Source organism: Dipodomys spectabilis, unplaced genomic scaffold (genome assembly GCF_019054845.1).
Source record: "Dipodomys spectabilis isolate Male_0828 unplaced genomic scaffold, ASM1905484v1 ptg000089l, whole genome shotgun sequence".
Lineage (NCBI taxonomy): Eukaryota > Metazoa > Chordata > Mammalia > Rodentia > Heteromyidae > Dipodomys > Dipodomys spectabilis.
In genome coordinates, this window is record NW_024870766.1 from 4,485,860 (window position 1) to 4,506,401 (window position 20,542).

Genomic DNA, 20,542 nt, shown 5'->3' on the forward strand with positions numbered 1-20,542 from the left:
AGGAGGAAAAGAGAAAATGGTTACATTAAAAAAAAATCATTCATTTTCCCTAAATTACCCGAGACTTCAAAATTGGTCTGGCTAATAGGAGTCCACTGGGCTCTCCACAGCCGCCCAAGAACATATATTTCAGGTAGAATGATTTTCTTAGTCCAATCAACAAATACTCTTCCTGTATTTTCCTCCTTTAAAATAGCTAAACTGGGGCTAACTACCTCTTGGATTATTTACAGAAAAATCCAGCAAGTTTCTTTTCCCAGATCATTAGTAGTAGTACAGGTCTTAACTAAGTACTTGTAGCATCACATAGTCTTTAAAAGGGCAGATTGTGTTCACTTTAAGGAACATGGAATAGAAAATGGATCCCATCCTTGCTTTCACAAATTAGCTAGCTCTCTGTTGTTTTCTGGTTCCCTGTAATCAGTATTTTACTTTTGGCAGAATGAACATTGACGGGTAAGACTGAACTGGCAGCTTGTTCTCAATACCCTGCATCAGACTACATGCTTCCAATACTGTCTGCTTAAAACCTGGTATGATTTAAAGAGAAAGAAAGAATTCCCACCCCAACTCCTACCCCCCCTCCCCTGGTACATCTCTCTGTAATTCTTTTCAGTTCTAGCATCTTTGGTGGATTTTAGGATGGGAGAAGAATATCTATCCAGGTACAGTGTATGATTCCCAGCTTCAATGCACAGCTGAAGCATTGGACACATTGGCTCCACTCTGTTCCAGAACCACTCACCACCCTAGCCTTAGAAGCTGGTTCCTGGTTACTGACACTGGGCCAGGCCTTCCTATCTCCATGTCTAGGGTGATTCTGAGCCTGGCCCAAAGGGTTTTGGCTAATTTTGGAACCCTCACGGTACTGTGGTCCCACGGCTGTAGCACCATGGACACTGCCCCACTTGGCAGCAACTCAGTGATACCTTGACCTGGAGAGCAAAAAGTTCTACTCTTACTCTTGAAAACTATTAACATGGCACTGCCCACTTACTACTCATCTCTTCTACTTACTCTGATGATCTTTCAGAATGTGTACTTTCTGCTCAGTTTCCTATTATTAGGCTGAAGTTCATGACATAAAATTAACTATTCAAAGTGTATATTTTATTGGCATTGGGCATCATGATGTTGCACAGCTATTTTTCCAAACATATTTGGGACATTTCTAGTTCCAAAACATTTTACCATTCCCCAAAGAGAATTCACACCTTTTAAGTCAGCATGACCCTTCTTTCCTTCTCACATTATTTGGCAATATATTCTGGATACCATATAAATGGAATCAGAAAATATGATGGGGATCTCATTGCTTTCAATTAGCATAACATTTAAAAATACATTCATGTTTTAGTATGTATTGATACGTCATTATTTTATTTGGATGAAACTCATTTTGCTTATTCATCAGTTAATGTATATTTCAGTTGTATTTCTGGGTTTTTATTAAGAAAGTTTCAACCTGTGCCAAGGAGTCCTATTCCTTCCTGTAATATTTTCAGGATATCATCTGCTTTTACCTCGAGGTCTTTGATCCATTTGGAATTGATTCTGGTGCAAAGTGATCTGACTTCAGTTTTCTATATATGTATAGACAATCCTGCCAGTACTTTGTCGAAGAGGCCGTCTTTCTTCCATCCTGTTTTTTTTTTTTTGGTTTTTTTTTTTGGCTCCTTTATCAAAGATTAGGTGGCTGTAGACCTGCAAGTTTATTTCAGGGTCTTTAATTTTATTCCATTCGTCCTCAGGCCTGTTCTTGTGCCAGTACCAAACTATTTTTATTACTATGGCTTGTGAATAAGGCTATTAAGGTCATACCTGGACAAGTGTTCATTCCAATTTCTGTTTTTAGTTCTTTTGGTTATGTACCTAAGGAACAGAGTTTCTGGGTCATATATTAGTTCTTTATGGAGCAGCTGCCATACTGTTTTTTGAAGTGGATGTAACATTTTGCACTCTTACCAGTAATGAAGAAGAGGTCCAATTTCTCTACATCCTTGCCAATATTTATTTTCTGTTTTTTAAAATTATAGTTTTCTTTGTGTGGAAAACTGGTTTGCATTTCATTTTTATTATTTTCATTTCCTTAATGATTAATGATGTTGAACACCTTTCCATGTCCTTATTTTCTATATGAATATCTTCTTTAGGGAATTATCTATTCAAGTCCATTGCTTATTTTAAAATTAGGTTATCTTTTTGTTGGTGTAGGAGTTCTTTATGAATAATGGATATTAATCCCCTATCACATAAGTAAGAATTTATAATAAATCCCTTATTTGTAAATCACAATTTACAGATATTTTCTTCTGTTCCATAGATTGCCTTGATGAAGTCTAAGTTCAGATGTGTTGCTTTAGTTGCTTGTTCTTTTGGTATTATATTTTAAAACAATATAAAAGTATCATACTTAAAAAATCCAAGGTTATAAACTTCCTCCTAAGTTTCTTTCTATGACTCTTACAATTTTAGCTCCCACTGTTAAATCTTTCATATATTTTGCCTTAACTTCTGAATACACTATGAACTAGGAATACCTTCTATTTTTCTGAGTTATGTCCTTTGATGAGGTAAAATGTAAACAAGAACCTTTTTGAAAAAGGCCAGAAAGTAGAATCAGTACTACCAAGGTACACATTTTTAGTAAAAAGATAAAAAACATCCATCTCATCTAACGTAGTTTAAACAGATGTTGAGATTCTGCTTTTCCCAGAGGCTTGCTTATTCTAGAGAAAGGAATCATGGGTTTTGTTTTTTAACTTGACATCTGCTTGCCTAGGAATAAACAAGCAAATGACATAGTTTGTGCTTGACTCCCCTCCACTCTTCCATTGTAATCACCAGAATGGAGGCCTGGTGCCCAAACTGACCTCCTGAACTTGAGACTTTATTTAGTCCCCCTTGACACACTTCCTCCCAAGAAGGAAGTAAAGGTGCAGCCGCTATCATGATGTTATTGATTTAGCTTGGTGCTGTTACCCAATATGTCTGCAAGGGCACAGCTCAGGAATGGCTAGGTTATGAATGAATAAGAAGTGAAAAAGGTAGACTCTGAAGCTATCTTCAGAGTGGAAGGTTACTCAAGTGTAGAATTCCCTTATGGCACATTCACTGAGAGAATATGCTATGCCTGGGTTCTTGTTTGTTGCTGAAATAACTGGTACAATGCAGCCATTTCAGCAGCAGTAGCCAACTACTGTGCTGGGCACAAAGTACAGCATCTACATACACACCACCATTGAAAAATGCTGGGTAGAATTAATATCCTTTTGTAGGACAAAATTACCTTTTTTCTTTTTCCATTCTATGATGTTAGTTTTGAAATGAATACTTTGTTTTCATGTACCATTCAGCCAATGTCAGTACAATAGCACTTTATAGGCCTACTGAATTCATTAAAGAATTCAATGTTTTGGAAACTGATAATGTTTGCCTCTGTCTTTGTCTTGCCTCTTTTTTTGACTACCATTACTAGAAATATTACATATACACCACTTAGGATGCAAACAGAATTGGACAATATGGGATTATACATATGAACAGTAACTAGATACTAAATGGTGAATCTAGTGATCATTACAAGTCTGTTACTTAATAAAAGAAAGCCAAGAATAAGAAAATAAAGGAGGTGCCATCTCCTCTGCCTGATGCTTCTCAGACCATGGGATGTCTTTTGTTGGGCAGCATTAGATTTGATTTGTAATGAGTGTACATAGTTCACAGGTCAGTTTACTGCGAGGAAAATCTTTAGAAATCTAAATGCAATCATGCATTTGATGATGGAGATTTAGGTGGAAGGAAAAGAAAAGTATACCATAGGGAAGTAAAATATGATATAAATATAAATCATTACTTATACTTGATTGATAATTCAACTATAGTGTATGCATAATATTAATCAACAGTGAATATGATCTATAAGCTCAACCATGGACACATCTGCTCATAGGTATATGTCAGAAGATTAATGGATGCCATTTTTATCTTCCTTTTGCTTTTACAATGTTCTTTCTCCAGAAATGAATGTTTTAAGCAAGAAATTGGAATCAATTGATAAAGTCCTTATTCAGAAATATCTACATAAGGCTTCTCAGCTATAAATATTAATTAATTGGATCGCTAGTACCCATAATGCAACTTTGTTCTGACCCATGTGCCCTATGAACTAGATATTTTTTGGATTCAATTTTCTTAAAACCAACTGTCAGCCTCATGTGATGGGGGAGATGAAAAATGAAAATGAGCAGTCCTGCTGTGCAGGTGGGTGACCTGTGGGAGAGAGTCTGCCTGGTAGGATTTTTACACGAGCCATCAGACACAGACCAATTGATTAGATCATCTCATACCCGCCACCAACTAGGCTCAAGAGACTAATTAGAGAGAGTACTGCCTGCGCAGGCACCCCATTGACACCTAATTTGCTCAGCCAAAGCCTTTGGGGAAAATGTATTATCTCTGCAGCTACACTTCATGCATTTCTGATTTGAGGCATAAGTAAGGAGTGCTTCATCACTCTTTTGAGCAAACAGAATGCAGAAGCCCTTAAGTGCTAAATGCAAGCACAGACTCAGATTAGGAATGGACCAAGCTCTTCCTCATTCCCTCTTTGCTCCCCAATAACTTTCTGTGTACATATACATATCCCTACATATATGTACATGATTTCCTGCTAGAGGGACAGCACAGCCGAGAACCCATCTCAGGGTGCTCCAATGTGATCACACGTTCTATATTTCATGCTCTTCTGTTTATTCTATAGAAGATTTTTTTTTTATTATTTTCCCTCCTCTTAAGTCTCACTAGAGAAAAGTGATTATTTTGATTGCATATTAAAACAACTGTAGGTTTTCCTTTCACTGCCTCAAATGTGAGCAGGATATTTTCCAAGGATGTATGTGAGGCTGAGAGGCAATTTCTCACTTCTATTTCACAGACTTCTTTATAAAGAAGTCTCAGCTTAGTGGAGACAAAAGAAATACTAAAACCTGACAGAAAAAGGCTACCTCATAAGAATGAATATAGTATAAAATTTATAAAGCAACTAGGTTCTCTTGAAGAAAAAAAAAAAACATTATTTGATCAATTTAGCTTAAACTGTTTCCGACCTGGAGTAAAACTAATTCCAACTTTCTTCTCAAATGTAGAATCTAAAATGCTGAGGAAATGAGGCATTTAAAGACTGAATTGTAATTCTTTTTTTTTTTGGGGGGGGGGGTCCGGTCGTGGGGCTTGAACTCTGGGCCTGGGCGCTGTCCCTCAGCTCTTCAGCTCAAAGCTAGCACTCTACCACTTGAGCCACAGCGCCACTTCCGGCTGTTTTTTTCTGCTTATGTGGTGCTGAGGAATCGAACCCAGGGCTTCATGCATGCAAGGCAAGTGCTCTACCACTGAGCCACCTTCCCAGCCCTATAATTCATTTTATGATATAAAGAAGGAAATAAAACTAGGTAATCAAGTGATATAGAAAATTATGGTCATTTTTTGGGCTCAAACCTAGAGAATATGGTGAATCTTTTTTTTTTCTTTTGGTCGTGGGGCTTGAACTCTGGGCTTGGGCGCTGTCCATGAGCTCTTCAGCTCTTGAGCCACAGTGCCACTTTCAGTTTTCTAGTGGCTTCATTGGAGATACAAGTCTCACGGACTTTCCTGCCTGGGCTGGCTTTGAACCACCATCCTCAGAACTCAGCCTCCTGAGTAGCTAGGATTACAGGAGTAAGCCACTGGCGCCAGGCTGGTGAATGGTTTCTTATATGTCAGAATAAAAGACAAAATAGAACAGAACAAACAGACTTGTGGAGGTGTCTGTTAGTGAACTTGCTGATTTTAAGCCTTTTTACTACTAGCATGATTAATGAATTCATTTATCTCCTTGTTCTAGAAAATCACAACTCTGCGTTGTAATTTTGCATATTTACCCTATTCTTAAGAATTTAATGAAAAATTAAAGTCATTTTAGTAGTGTGCTTCTTACACCAATATTCAAAATTGCATTTATTTGGGTACCTAAGTCAGTGTGTTCTAGCAGCATCAGAATATTTTTTCTGAAGGCATGTAGATACTCCTTCTAGAAGATATATTTGTAAATAGTTGTAAAATAAAGGCCTTTATTAAATGCATAAATGTCTGTAGAACTTATTCTGATTTTGTGGAAAAGAAAGTCCAGAAAACTTTCTTTTCCCAAATATCGTGTCTACAACATGTTACATGAAAAATATTTGGAAAAACCAATCAACCAAACTACACGGCTCTGCCATGTTCAGTTTTTCTTAAAACACCAGAAAGAACAAAGTAAATCTTGGTACATAATTCATCAAGGCCCAATTAGCAATTGTACATAATGAGGCCCACAAATAAGTTGTCAAGCCAAAGCATGTATACAAGCAAGACATTTATAGACACACAAAGGCCTGTATACACCCACATTCTCATTTGTGTGTATATGTACACACATATACACATAAAGCACAATATACTTTTATAGTATAGATTTCATACTAATTTGGACCTCAAAATAATTTTTGGACTCCATAATGAATTCAGAAAATGTGAAGACAAACTAACTTTTGGGCACATTTAGTTACATTGTAATTTGGCTAGAAATAATATTTTCTTTTAGAACATCTGTACTCAGTGTTTTCTAGTTTCTCTGACCCTGTACTGAAGCTCCTTGAAGGAAGCAGAAAATTAGTCTGTAACTTACTTCTGATTTATGATAATCATGCTTCTTCCCTTCAGAGGAGAACACATCTTTGAGATCAGCAAGATAATATTAATTAAAACGAACGCAGAGATAGAGGGGCTTTGTTTTAAGCCTAACAGAAGGTCTATCACTCAAAGTAGCCCAAATCCTTTAAGTTGAAAGCTGTTTGGTGACATCCATATGGATTCACAATGCACTAATTGCAGGGACTTTGCACATTTTAAGCTTCCTGCCAAAGTGGTGATTTTAATTAAAAAAAATTCAGGCAAATCTGTAAGTCTAACATTTTAAAACAAAGCATTTCTCACATGAGGAGATGGGATTTAACATATCATTTTAATAATCAACAGCAAACATTTATTGAAATCCTCATGAAAGACCAGGCATTATAGGATATGTAATTAGTCCTGACTGAAAAGAATTCTTCATTTTAATGGTGTGGCTGTTTATTAAATCAGATTTATGTAAATGGGTAATACTGGTCCTATTTCAGAATGGTAATTCTGGGATGACTTCCTGACTCAGTGGATGTCAAAGAGTACAGCAAAATTCCTGACCAAGGCCTTTTCAGAACTATCAAGACATAACATACTTAAACATTATATATATAGATAAGTTCTAATTATATAAATATTTTTACATGCATGAAATAAATGCATAAAATTGTGAAAATTGAAATGATATACATATGAGCTTAAAAAGATTACATGGGTAAATATATTAAAGACATATCTGAATAGAAACTGTGAAGTTTGAAATAGAGCACTGCAATCAACTTAGTGACAAACAAAAAAGCTTTCACCAAAAGTATCCTGCTCTTCTCAGGTACTTCATATTATGTGAAGATTTGTTTGACAGCATACCCTTATAAATGACTGGTTCCCAAGTATCGCTAATTAAGCAGGATTGTGATCCTTTAGCCCTCTTTTTGCATTTCAGCCTTACTAAGCTACTGTATTTAAATAAGTCAAGCACAAAGACATATAACAAAGCAGTGTACCATGTTTATGTATGATCACATATGATTTCGAATAAGTTTTGTGAATAATTTTATTGAGCAGCAACTTGTAAAGCTAAAATATTCATTTCTGTAGCATGGTTAGATCACATAGTACTGTTTTATAGGGAATGATATAACATAAACCAGAAGTCATGTTGGTTTACAGAGATTTCCTTCCAATGCTAAACTCTGAGCTACCAAGGAGCAACAGCCAGGTGCAGGACACATAAACATAGTTGATGCAAGCTGAAGAGATGTGTGGTACTATATGTACTGCCTATTCATCGATTGCACATCCTTCTTTTCTTCTTGGTTTGGCTGCAGGCTCTGTCCTGGGATTATCTGAGGGTTTTTCCCCCTGTGCTGGGGTTTGTACCTAGTGCTTTTGCTAGGCCTGCTTTTGCTATATCAACCTTTTTTACTGCCTGGGGCCAGATGTTAATCCTCGTACTTATCCCTCCCATAAAGCTGAGATGACAAATGAAAACTGTCACACCTCAGTTTGCTCCTTGAGGTAGCTTTTACTGGATTTTTTCTTTTCTTTGTTTTGTCCAGGCTGATCTCAAACTATGATCCTCCTATCTCTGACTTCCAAGTAGCTGAAATCACAGATGTGAGCCCCGGTCCTAAGTACTTAGTTACTGTACAGATCTTGGTAGGGTTTCTTAGTTCTATTTAAATTTCAGTAGCTTCAACTTTTACATTAAGCTTCTTCTTCTCTTTTTAAACGGATTTAGTATTTTTATTAGTATTTTTGTGAGTGCTACATGTTAGCAGGTTGAATACTTCTGAAGTGGTCTGCCCCTTATTCTACTCTCTCCCCATGAGCCCTCTCACTTTTCCCTCTTTGCTGGCCGTGGATATCATATTATGAGAGACACATCTATTCCTGGGGATACTTTCCCAAACATCACAAAGCAACACATGAACAGACATTGTCTTAGCGTTCTTTTCCTATCAGTCAGTAAGGTGGGTCTAACACGTCCATCTTAGGAGATGCAGATTTTGGACATCTAGCTAAGCTCCTAGTAATTGGCCACTTCACAACCTCAAGCTGATTAAAATAGCATTAATGAATATCAAGGGCAAATCAGTGACCACTCGCATGCTAACACTATACATGTAAAGTTCTCTAGTATATACTCCATTCACAATTACATGGGATCATTTTTAAGTATTTTCATATTAGGTATGCTACTATGAGTTGCTTTATTTCTATGATAGCCAAGAGATTTTCTACATGATGTAATTACAGAAAACAGATGTCTTTATGAACAATTTTTGGACTCGTGGCATTTTCTTTTATCCAAAGTACTTTCCCATTTATTCTGATGCAAATACTTGAAAAAAATGGACCATGACCTTTAGAAGAGAGCTGGATCTCAAAGAATATTTGAATCCTTCTAGTCCTCAAGCTGGTATCTTCTGGAGTATGGCAAAGACTTCTAGGAAGTCTTTTGCAGGGGTAAATATTCACAATATTTACAAGAGTGCCCACAATTTTTACAGGAACTCAGGAGCCTGATAGCCTCAGTCTGTTGGAGTTAAGGGGTTTCTAGAATGGGGCCTAAAACTGGGGCAGACTAGAATATGGTTGTGCAGTGTGACATGGAAATAACTAAAGCCACTACTCTGAACTGGCAAGAAGTGCATATGTAGCACAGATCATTGCAGGAAGCAATGGGCTGTGTGAAGAGGTACTAAGCAAATTCAGATAGAACTTGTAGGGGAGAGGGGTTGAGAGGGGAAAAAACTGGTAGAAAATGAAGGAATGTACTCACCACCTGACCTATGTAACTGTAACCCCTCTGTACATCATCTTTACAATAAAATCATAAAAAATAAACTTAGGGAACATCCATCTTTAAACACACACAATACTTAGAGTGGGAGGGAGAATACTATCAGAAGTATTAAAGCAAGGTCCCAGGTTTGTTCTGGAATTGGCTTGAAGTAGACTGAATGAGCTAAATTACTAAATTTTCAACAATTTTCCAAGCCCACTGTTAAACAGAGACACTCTTTACATCAGTCATTATGGGTCCATAGAACTCAGACAAGCACATTAGGACTGCTCTGTAGTTTGAAGAGCTCAGCATAGCCTTAATAAATTCATGGATTTGAAGGCCAAGATGGCCAGGACAACAACTAAGGTCAAAATGGAAAATGTCAATAAGATCCTCGAAGTATCCATGCAGCAAAGACGACCTGGGCTTTGAAAGTTAAGTCCAAGCTTAACATCCAGAAAGTGAGGAAGGAGGCCAGGTCACACTGGCAAGGGCTCTGGGAGGCAGCTAATGGCCAAGGCAGCAGGCACACATTTACAGGCCAGATGGAGATGGGTAGAGGTAGAGAACGATGGTAGGGAGCTGAAGTATAGGAAAGGGTGACAGGGACCCTGCTCAGGAGTTTGGGCTTTACTCCACATGCAGTGATGGAGTGCTGGAGGATATGAGAAAGGGGAGTCTCAGGTTCCAGATCAAGGGAAATCACATACTTTTCACACATGTGTTGTCTCAAGTTGATGCTGGAAAAGCAAGGGGGAAATCAATGTCTTCTTGAAGATGCTACTGGTTCTTCAAATAACTGCTGCAACTTGTCATACAGCATTTTCTAATATTTAATGGTGTTTTTTTTGCTTCTCCTCCTGAGAAATAATCAGTGTTAGGGATGACTGGTGACAGCGAAACTAAGTTTCTTCTTGAGGACCATAATTTTCAACACACAGCTCTTCAGATAATTTGGAGATTTTTTTTCATACACCACAGAGTTTTCAGGTTGGTAAATAGTGCGTGCATTTGTTTACATTTGTCTCAGCAGATAGAAGAAAAACAATGCATGCATGGCTTCAACTTTACTCTTTTGTCCTTTGTAAGTCAAACATGACCTGCTGTTTTTGATTAACACACAACCTCGGATGACTTTGTAATTGCACGGCTTGGCATTCTGAAATACCATCAAACCGTTTAAAGAGCAACTGTACCAAATTAGGAAACGTCATCACCAAATCACTTGTCTTGATTCACTGTAGTTGCATGTCTGGGACTAGGAGTTTCAGCTCATTAAAAAATGTGAAGCCTGTAATGTCTGATGAATTAGATGCTCACATCAACACAATTGGTTTCTTCCTGGTGTAAAACAATGAAAGTGCCAATAGCACAGTGGTTTAGGGGCAGAACAGAAAACAGTGGTTGCAAGCCTAGGGTCAGTATCTCTCTTCCGTTGGCAAGAGAGCTGGACAATGCAAGGAGAGAAGCCAGCAAACACCAGGCTGGTGGGATTAAGGGATATTTCATGCTTTCTTACTGTCCACTGGTAGAAGACTGAAGCAAAAGCACCGACTGAGCTAAAGGAATTGAGCTTTTATTGTGAGAAGCAGCCAAATGCCCTTTTGCCTTGCCCCAAAGTAGAATTCCACTTACAATGCTGTAAGTCAAGAATGTGACATTTTCTCTTCCACACCTGCAAGAGGGAAACACATCCCAAAAAGATCTGATTTCCTCTTCACACAGATGCTGAAGAACAAAGTCACGTCTTGTCTGGATTGTGCTGTTTATTTTCCAGTCTGTTGGCATTAAAATTGCACTGTAAGCACCTAGCACGTCCCAGGCCTCTCTGTTAAGTCCTTTTCAAAAGTTCCGACTTTTCAAAACTGTTGTCATTTGGAATTAAAAAAATCTAGTGACTTAGTTGTTTTATGTTATCATGAGGAAAGATCACTACAACTCCATTAAAGCATAATAAATAGAGTTTACAATGTGCAAAGTATACAAAATGCAAAAAAAAAAAAAAAAACCCAAGCCAATTAGCTAAAATAGCTGTTTGGTATTGTTCTTTTGTAATTATTACATTCAGTTGTTCTGCATGAGATGTAATGCACAAAGAGTGGCCTGACATGCTAAAATGAAAAAAAATCCTTTGTTTTTTAATTAGTAATCTCCTATGCCTTGGTACTAGCGTCTATATAATTCTCACAATTAAGTATTGAATATTTTGGTCCAAATAGGAAACAGAACACTTGTGCTTGGATTGACAAGATAAAGCTAAATTTATCTTTTGCAGCATTTCCTTGTTAAAGAAATCTTAACAGATTGTTTGTTAGGGACTGGTGGGTAAATGTGAAGGCCAACATGGCAACTTTGTCTTTAGCTCTTTGGGATGTGATCTAGCTAAGATTATCTATTAAAGATGGGTGACAGGAGAACCTGACAGAGTGGAGTTACTCCATTTGATTGTACATGTAATCAAGCAAAAAAAAATTTAGAATCTTGCAAAAAGAAAATGAAATTTGCTTTATGTCAGAAGACCCTCTGAACAAAATGGTACAGACACTACTAAATACAACACCACATGCAATCATAGTTAGCATATTGTGTATTAGAAGGCTATATTGCTAAGCAGTCATATATCACAGCAATCTCTCTTGACCACAAACTCCTTACTACTGAAATTCAAACATGCAGATTTACCTCTGTAGAGTCAAGTTAACTGCCTCCAAGTTGAAGCTACAAGCTGTGAAACCAACTTTCATTCATTTCCGCCCATCTGTCTGCTATGCCATGTCTATCTATACATACTCTGCTATCATCAGATATTTTTCAATGTTTCATTAAAGTTTTCAAATGTAGAATAAATGGAAGGATTACAAACAACCACATGACCATTACATAGATTCCACAACTAATATTTTGAAACATTTGTTTTTAACATTTCCATCTTCCTAACTAGCATATTATTTTACTGCATTTCAAAATGAATTGTAGATATCAGGATACTTTATCCATGAACTAGAGTTTAATGTATATTTACACTTTTTCTTTGAACAGAGATTATAAGCAAACTATCATATCTTGCAAAGAATCAGCAATTATCTTTTTATTTGTTTAGTTCAGGGGATTGAATCCAGAGCCTCATACTTGCTAGACACATGCCCTACCACTGGGCTATATCTTAGTCCCTCTATTTGCATTTTTTTGGTCTCCAGTTTCTCACTGGCTATTTTAGGATCTCGTCTTGCTTCTCCTTACTTGGGCTGTGTCTAGGCCAGATCCACCTACTCTAGACTTCCTGTTGTTGCTGGTCTCACAGGTGCCTGCCACCACACCCACCTTTCCTCTGTGGAGAAAGAATCTAGCAGACTTTCTCTGCCCAGGTTGGCCTCAATACCCGATTCTAGGATCTCAGATTCCTACATAGCTTGGGATGACAGGCTTGCACCACTGCCCAGATATAAATTGAGAAGGGAATCTTTGAACTGTTTTTGTCCAGCTTGGGCTCAAACCAATATTCTTCCATTCCCAGTCTCCCAAGTAGTGAGGATTATAGGCTTGAAACACTTTTGGCACAAAGCAGCACTTCAGGGACCAGACATCAAAAGCAATAGTAGGAAATGAAGAATAGATAACTAAAATGTGTCATAGCCACAGAATGGAATATTTGGCAAAAAAGGGAAAAGAAAGAAAGGAAGGAAAGAAGGGAGGAAGAGAGTAAAAGGAAGTGAGGGAGAGAAGACAGGAGATGTCACTGATGACAGCTACAACATGAATATACCTTTAAAAATACTACTCTAAGAAGCTGGTGACAATAGACCACATATGTGTTATTCTAGAATGTAAAATGTCTAGCCATCTGAGGCTGTAAGGGACTTGGAGGAGCAGGAAGGGATATGTGGTTTCTTTTCAGGGTGATGAAATGTTTTGTGGTGGTGTCTATACAACTCTGTAAATAATACTAAAACTCATTCAATTGCATTCTTTAAATGGGATAATTTTATGGTGTGTGAAATATATCCCAATAAAGTTGTAAAAAATAAAAGAATTCTATGTTTTTTCTAGGCATGAAGTCTAAAACCATAATTTTGGGAGTAATTTCCCCATTTTATAATGGTGCTCACAAGCATGATGATGACAATGAGATACTGGTGGTTAGAGGAAAGAAAAACCTTAGGGAATATGTATTAATGAAAATTGCTTATGTATGAGAAGGTGAAATTATGTTCTATGTTATGTGCTTCTGTTGGTTTTAGATTTATATATTGGACATAGGATTCTCCTATAATCAGATTTTTTAAAAAATTTAAAGCAGGTTTGCAGGAAAGGTTCAGTAGGGGCCAGAAACCAGGCAGGGTTCCAACCAGCTGGCTGGAATAGAGCTGGGTTTTTAGGGTGGGAAGAATCGGACAGAGAGAAGCCAAGAAAGTATAATAGTCTTCTATCTTTTTCTCTTTTTCTTCTCTTTTGGAGCTGGTCCTAAGGCTTGAACTCAGCCTGGGCACAGTCCTGATCAAGGCTAGCACTCCACTACCTGAGCCACAGCTCTGCTTCTTGCTTTTTGGTGGATAACTGGAGATAAGAGTCTCGTGAACTTTTCTGCTAGCTTTGAGCCACCACAGCTCTCTGCCTCCCAAGTAGATAGGGTTTCAGGCATGAGATACTGGTGCCCAGCTTGGACAAGAGCCTTTGAAAGTACCTGCATTTCTAGTACCATCACTTACTTTCTTTGGACTTTGAAGGCAGAGATGTGTCTGTCTTGTTTATCACATGATGCCTGAGTCACAGAAGATACTCTGTAAACATCAACTGAATTATACAAACAAGCAATTATTACCAGAATCATTTCCCTAAAATACAGAAAGACAGCTGTGGCTAGTACCACCAGCAGCATATGCATACCTGTGTGAGAATTAGAAAAGGCTATCCTTTCCTCCCAGGTTAATGGAACTCCTCTCTCGGCTTTGTGATGAAGAGTCAGTTATGACTTTCTAGCACACTCATAACCTACTCCAACCCCACTGCTTGGCCAGTCTCCCTTCTGAGGGTCCTGCCTACAACTCTATAGAGGAGCAAGTCCAGGTTTCTGGGCCTGACAAACCCCTTCTCAATCTGACCTTGGTTTTCTTGCCCTAACAAAATCATTTATATCAATTATTTTGTGTTAAATTCTGCAGTTGAATGCTTCATTCAATGGACTCCAAGTAGTGTGGTCTACTGCATGGAAGTTCAGTGCCCTTAAACCAAATATCTACCACTAACAAAGATGAGCCACATACATTATAATACTGATCTCAGCAATGTTTTAAGACTCTCACACTGGACCACACATGCTTCCGTTTTGACTCTCATTCTTCTTGCCTTTGACTATAGTCACACAGCCTTTTGACTTTCGACATTCCCTTCCTTTGGTCTGACCTGGGCATACTTTGGACAAATTCTCTGGTCCCTTTGGATAAAACAAGCAGCCTACCACCCTTGAATTGCCTTAGATCTCAGGTAGAATCAACAGCTGTTCTCTTCTTTGAACTTAGCACATTGTACAAACAATGTTACAGTCGTAACTTAAGTCTCCTGTCTCCTCATACATTTCTACCTTAAGATATACAGAAACTGTGCACTGGTGGCTTGAGCCTGTAATCCTAGCTAAGGAGGCTGAATTCTGAAGAGTATATGGTTCAAAGCCAGTCCAGGAAGAAAAGTCCTTGAGACTCTTATCTCAAATTAACCACCAGAAAACCGGGAGTGGCTCTGTGGCTCAAGTGGTAGAGCACTTGCCTTGAGCTCAAGGACAGCTCACAGGCCCAGAGTTCAAGCCCCATGATTAAAAAAAAAAGACATACAAACTTCCAAAAGAAGGAATATGACAGGTGTTTAATACATTGTTAGGGAGAAAACAAATAGATGAATCATAGAAAGGCTTTGGAGGTAGATTCCATTTGGACTGATTCAGATTGTATAAAGTATTAATATTCAAATAAGGAGGCCAGATTTGAGGTGGGAAGAAATGAGGGTCACTGCAGAACTCTGGAAATGGATTGGTATGATATGATGCAGAGCACTGCAAAAAACCTCATGTGTCACCACCATTCTGGGTAGGGGAGAATAAGAGAGGATCTGAAACCATAGGAAACACTCATTTTTTGCTGTTTGGCTGAGCCTGGAGAACCTTTATAGAAATCAAAGTGTGGGAAGTTAGAGTGAAGAGAACGGCAGGAATTCCAAAGGTTGTTAGAACCAAAGATGGACAGGTGTGGAAGCTGATAGGAAATGATGGGAAACGCAATACTAGGACTTCTGGGAGGAGCCCAGTGGGACCAGGAGTGAGAACCGCAAAGCTGTGTGGTAACTGTGTCTATCACTCAGACTCTGTGCTGTTCTAATCCCCCTACGCACCACTTCCATCCTGGGCTTTTCAGCCAACAAAAACAAAATCACTCATAAAATTAATGGAAACAGTCTGCTTTATTCTTCCTATAGAATTATTTTTTTCTTACTTAGCTTTTTGTTTTGTTTTAGCTTTGAATCCTCTATCTTGTAACTTGTCTAAATACTTTAGAAATCAACTAAGCTAAGCACTTGCAGTGTGAATTGCAAAGCTGCTATTTATACCTGTTGCATGCAAATGGGTATGCCCTGTACAGCCCTACCCTCAGCTAGGGTAAGGAGCCGATATTGTCTGTCCCTCTATGGTACAAAGTATATTCTTCCACATCTTCTAGCAAATAGGAGCTGGTGGAAATGCTAATACTCTGGATAATCTCTAAATGTGAGGCTAGCTTCAATATGAATCTTCCATTTGTATGGTTCTTTTTTACTCTGTGTGTGTGTGTGTGTGTGTGTGTGTGTGTTTACTGGGGCTTGAACTCAGGGGCTTAGGCTCTCATATTAGCCACACTTTCACTTCTTGAATTTTGCTGGTTATCTAATCTACATGCAAGACTTTCACAGACTTTTCTGCCCCAACTGGCTTTGAATTGTGATCCTTAGATCTCAGCTTCCTGAGCTGTGAAGATTATAGAAATGAGCCACCAATACCAAGTAATATAGGTCTTTTCCTTTTTGAAAGAAATTAAGTTTCATCTGTATTTTTCTTTTGTTCTAATTCTTCTTAAAAGAGGCATAGCAGGTAGCAGGTGTGGTGGACAAAGCTCAATAGCTATGTACAGATGATCATATAAAATAATATTCTGTGAAATGAACTCCAAGAAAAGGAAACAAGAGGCATTTTTTAGTTGCCATTGTTGTTTTGTTTTCTTATCCTTTTCTCTTGTTTGTTCGTTTGTTTGCATTTGGGAGGGTAAGGCATAGCACATAAAATGTGGAACAAGGATAAACAAATACAACAGTGATACTCACTAGACACTATGTGGAAAAGGAACTGGATATCTTATGAGTGGGGATGGGAGGGACAGACTGAGAGAGAGCAATGGAAGGGGAAACATGGGTCAAAAGAATTGTACTCATTACTTATTACCTCATTCATGTGACTATAACCCGTCTGGATATCAACTCTACAGTAACAATTAAAAAAAAAGAAAATAGTAAAATATGTGTGAACATGGTGTCAGGACTAGGCTTTTAAAAAGTTAAGTACTGGTCAGGAGCTGGTGGTTCACACCTGTAATCCTAGCTACTCAGAAGGCTGAGTATTGCAGAAAAAAAGTCTCCTTTAGACTCATCTCCGATTAACTACTCAAAAAACAAAACAAAACTGGAAGTGGCACTGTGGTTCAAAGTGGTAGAGTGCTAGCCTTGAGCAAAGGGCTCAGAGACAGTGCCCTGACTTAAGTACTTCAAAAATATAGACTGAAATATTTAGACAGTAACCAACATTGACTTGTATTTACTATAAAACAATCTGGATAGAAAGGGGAGAGTGGGTGGAGACCAAGAAGAAAAAGAATAAAAATTAGGAGATGGGAATAGTGGAAACTAGTGACAGTGGATTTTATACTTTTCTGCACTTAAAAAATGTAACACACTACTTTTCATCTCTGGCCTACTTGAGTACTCCTTGCTTTCTATCTCCTCCAAATCCAGCTGACCAAGCACACTTCCTTGGTGCCTTGACCACTGTCCTCTTGGCTGCATATACAGACCCTCCCTTATTCTGGTAATTTATAGAGCATACAGAGAATGTTTTATGTCTTTTAATTAAAATAATGACTTTTACTTCGTCCCTATTACCGAAGGGATCTCTGTCATAAAAGATATGAGAAAAAAACAATTCTACTTACTCATAATATGACTAAAACAGAGCCACTGTTAACATTTTGCTTATATTTGTCATATTTGTGTATATTTTCTATGTGTATTTGTCTATATTTCCACTGAAGTTTGCATTATGCATAGCTCTTTTGCAACATGCTTCCTTCATTTAGAGATAGGGATAAAGTATAATTCATGCTAATCAATATTACTTAAAAGACTAATAGCTACATCATGAGCTGAGTAGATTTATATAATTTTTTTTTGGGTCCGGTCGTGGGGCCTGAACTCTGGGCCTGGGCGCTGTCCCTCAGCTCTTCAGCTCAAGGCTAGCGCTCTATCACTTGAGTCACAGCGCCACTTCTGGCTTTTTTCTTTTTTGCTTATGTGGTGCTGAGGAATCGAACCCAGGGCCTCAGGCATGCAAGGCAAGCACTCTACCACTGAGTCACCTTCCCAGCCCTAGATTTATATAAATTTTTCTTCATAGCTAATAAATAAACTCCTTGTAAACAAGAGTGATGTGAATATGGATTTTTCATCTTAGGTATCTAGAAAAAACATCTTTCCTTTTACCATTTATGATCACATGAACTCAAGAGGAAGCTCTAATTGCATTCACTGTGTAGTTATGCTTCTGCATCTCATTTAACAAGGAGAATCTGAAACTTGTGGATCCAATAGAAAGGATTCTCTAGCATCTAATCCAGATGTCCACAAGCTTCTGGTATTTGAGTGAAAGAAAAAAAATGAAGAACAGAAATCTGTACATCTAAGAAGAGTTGACTATCTAAACCCCAAAATGAACACCAACCTCAGGATTCAGCTTCTTTCTTGCTAGATGAGCAGCAAGGACAGCAATCAAAGCAGGGATATAAATATATTTCTATTGTAGGACATGTTATTTCCATGGAAATCCAAGGGATTCTCCATGACTTGAGATCGGGCAGGCTCCTTGCTAAGGCCCAGCTACAGAGATTTACAGAAGGTCTACATATTGGGTGGTCACTGATCAGACTTTGGAAATATTATATATATATATATATATATATATATATATATATATATATTATATCCACAGCAGTAAAATAAGATAACATATCAAGAGACAAACATTTGACACATTTGATCAGTACTTCTGGGATAGGAACCTCTAATAGTCCTTGCCCTTTTTTGTTTGCCTATTCTGTACATGCTTTTGTACATGCCTATTCTGAACACAGTGTGGCTATGATGGACATAGTTGGCTATGAAGTTAAATTGTCCAATCTCTTTGTTTCTGTCAAACCCTACTGTACACTTTTAAGTGACATAGCATTATTTTAATCAGAATTTTAAATAGTAAAGACTGTAATGTTTTGCTTGCTAAAATTATTTAATTTAAAAAATAAGGGTTTTTACATCAATCTTTAAAATGTGTCTAATGAATATGCTTTGATCTGTCACCTGCAATTGTTAAAGTATGTAAATAAATTACTCTTTAACTTGTGGAAATTTTATATCATTAAGAAGCATGTACTTTTGTATAGCCAGAAAATTTTATTATCTCTTTACAATGGAGGAGAATTAATAGCAATGTTAATTTGCATGCTCCAAGTCACACAACTAGACTAGAGTCCAGATATCTCCATTTTTCCTTAAACTGAAACATGTAGTTTGAATTTTCAGGATGTACCTATCTTTGGATTCATATAAACTATAACTTCTTTAAGCACAAAGATTAAAAGTTATTTATTAAAGAGTATCTTTATAGTTTAATCACTAATGAAGAAATTGAACATTAAAATTGTTACATTTTAATATTACACTCATTGTTTTCCAGAAAATTTAAATATCAAGTGTCATGGAAATTTAGCTACTAGATAAATGTGAAATGCTAGATAACAATGCATATGTTTTTTTGTAATAATCCTGTACTTCTAATGCATAGAATTTTATCCCAATTATGGTAGTACCCAATTATCTGTAGGGATGAATTCCAAAATCCCCAGTGAATGCCTGAAACCTGAAACAGTACCAAACCTATGTCTGCTGCCTTTGGTCCTATACATATAAACCTGTAATAAAGTTTACTTTCTAAATCAGACACAGTAAGAGACAACAATAATAACAATGATCACAACATGCTGTTACAAGACTGCTAATACTACCCATGTGGTTTGGTCACATTATTAAGTAAAGCAAGGGTTACAGAATTTAGGATTGGTACTGAGTAATGACTGGATGAGTGCCTGCATAGTGTGGCTCTGATGGACAAAAATAAATAGCATGTTACATGACACTACACTGTACAATGGCATTTCCTCCAAGGTGTTTTTTTTCTTATTCATGAAAGTGTCTTCTCACTCCTATGACAACACTATCCCTATCCATGCAAATATGGAGGTAATGCTGCTCAAATGTAAAACCATTTAACAAGTGGGTTGAAGACAGAATTAAAGAATAATTGTCATAAAATTTACTTGGTTTAATAAAATCATTTAAAATTACTTTCCCTTTAACTTAATGAATAAGTTTTGTGTGTGTGTGTGTGTGTGTGTGTGTGTGTGTGTGTGTGTGTGTGTGTGTGTGTGTGAGAGTTGTGGGGCTTGAACTCTGGGCCTGTGTACTGTCCCTCAGCTCTTCTTGCCTCAAGACAAGTGCTATACCACTTGAGCCACAGCCCTACTTCTGGTCTTCTGGTGGTTTATTGGAGATAAGAATCTCATGGATTTTCCTGCCTGGGCTGGCTTTGAACTGTGATCCTTAGATCTCAGCCTCCTGAATAGCTAGGATTACAGATGTGAGCCACCTGCACCCAGCAATAAGTTCATTTTTTAAAATGATTTATTTATATCTTTTCACTTTAAGCCCAGTCTG

At 37.6% G+C, this 20,542-nt stretch overlaps 1 protein-coding gene across 2 annotated transcripts in view; it reads right to left on the reverse strand.

The window, feature by feature from the left end:
- The window catches only part of Cdk14 (cyclin dependent kinase 14), a 538,666-nt gene that overhangs the window by 3,329 nt on the left and 514,795 nt on the right, over positions 1 to 20,542 (reverse strand). The window lies entirely within an intron of this gene.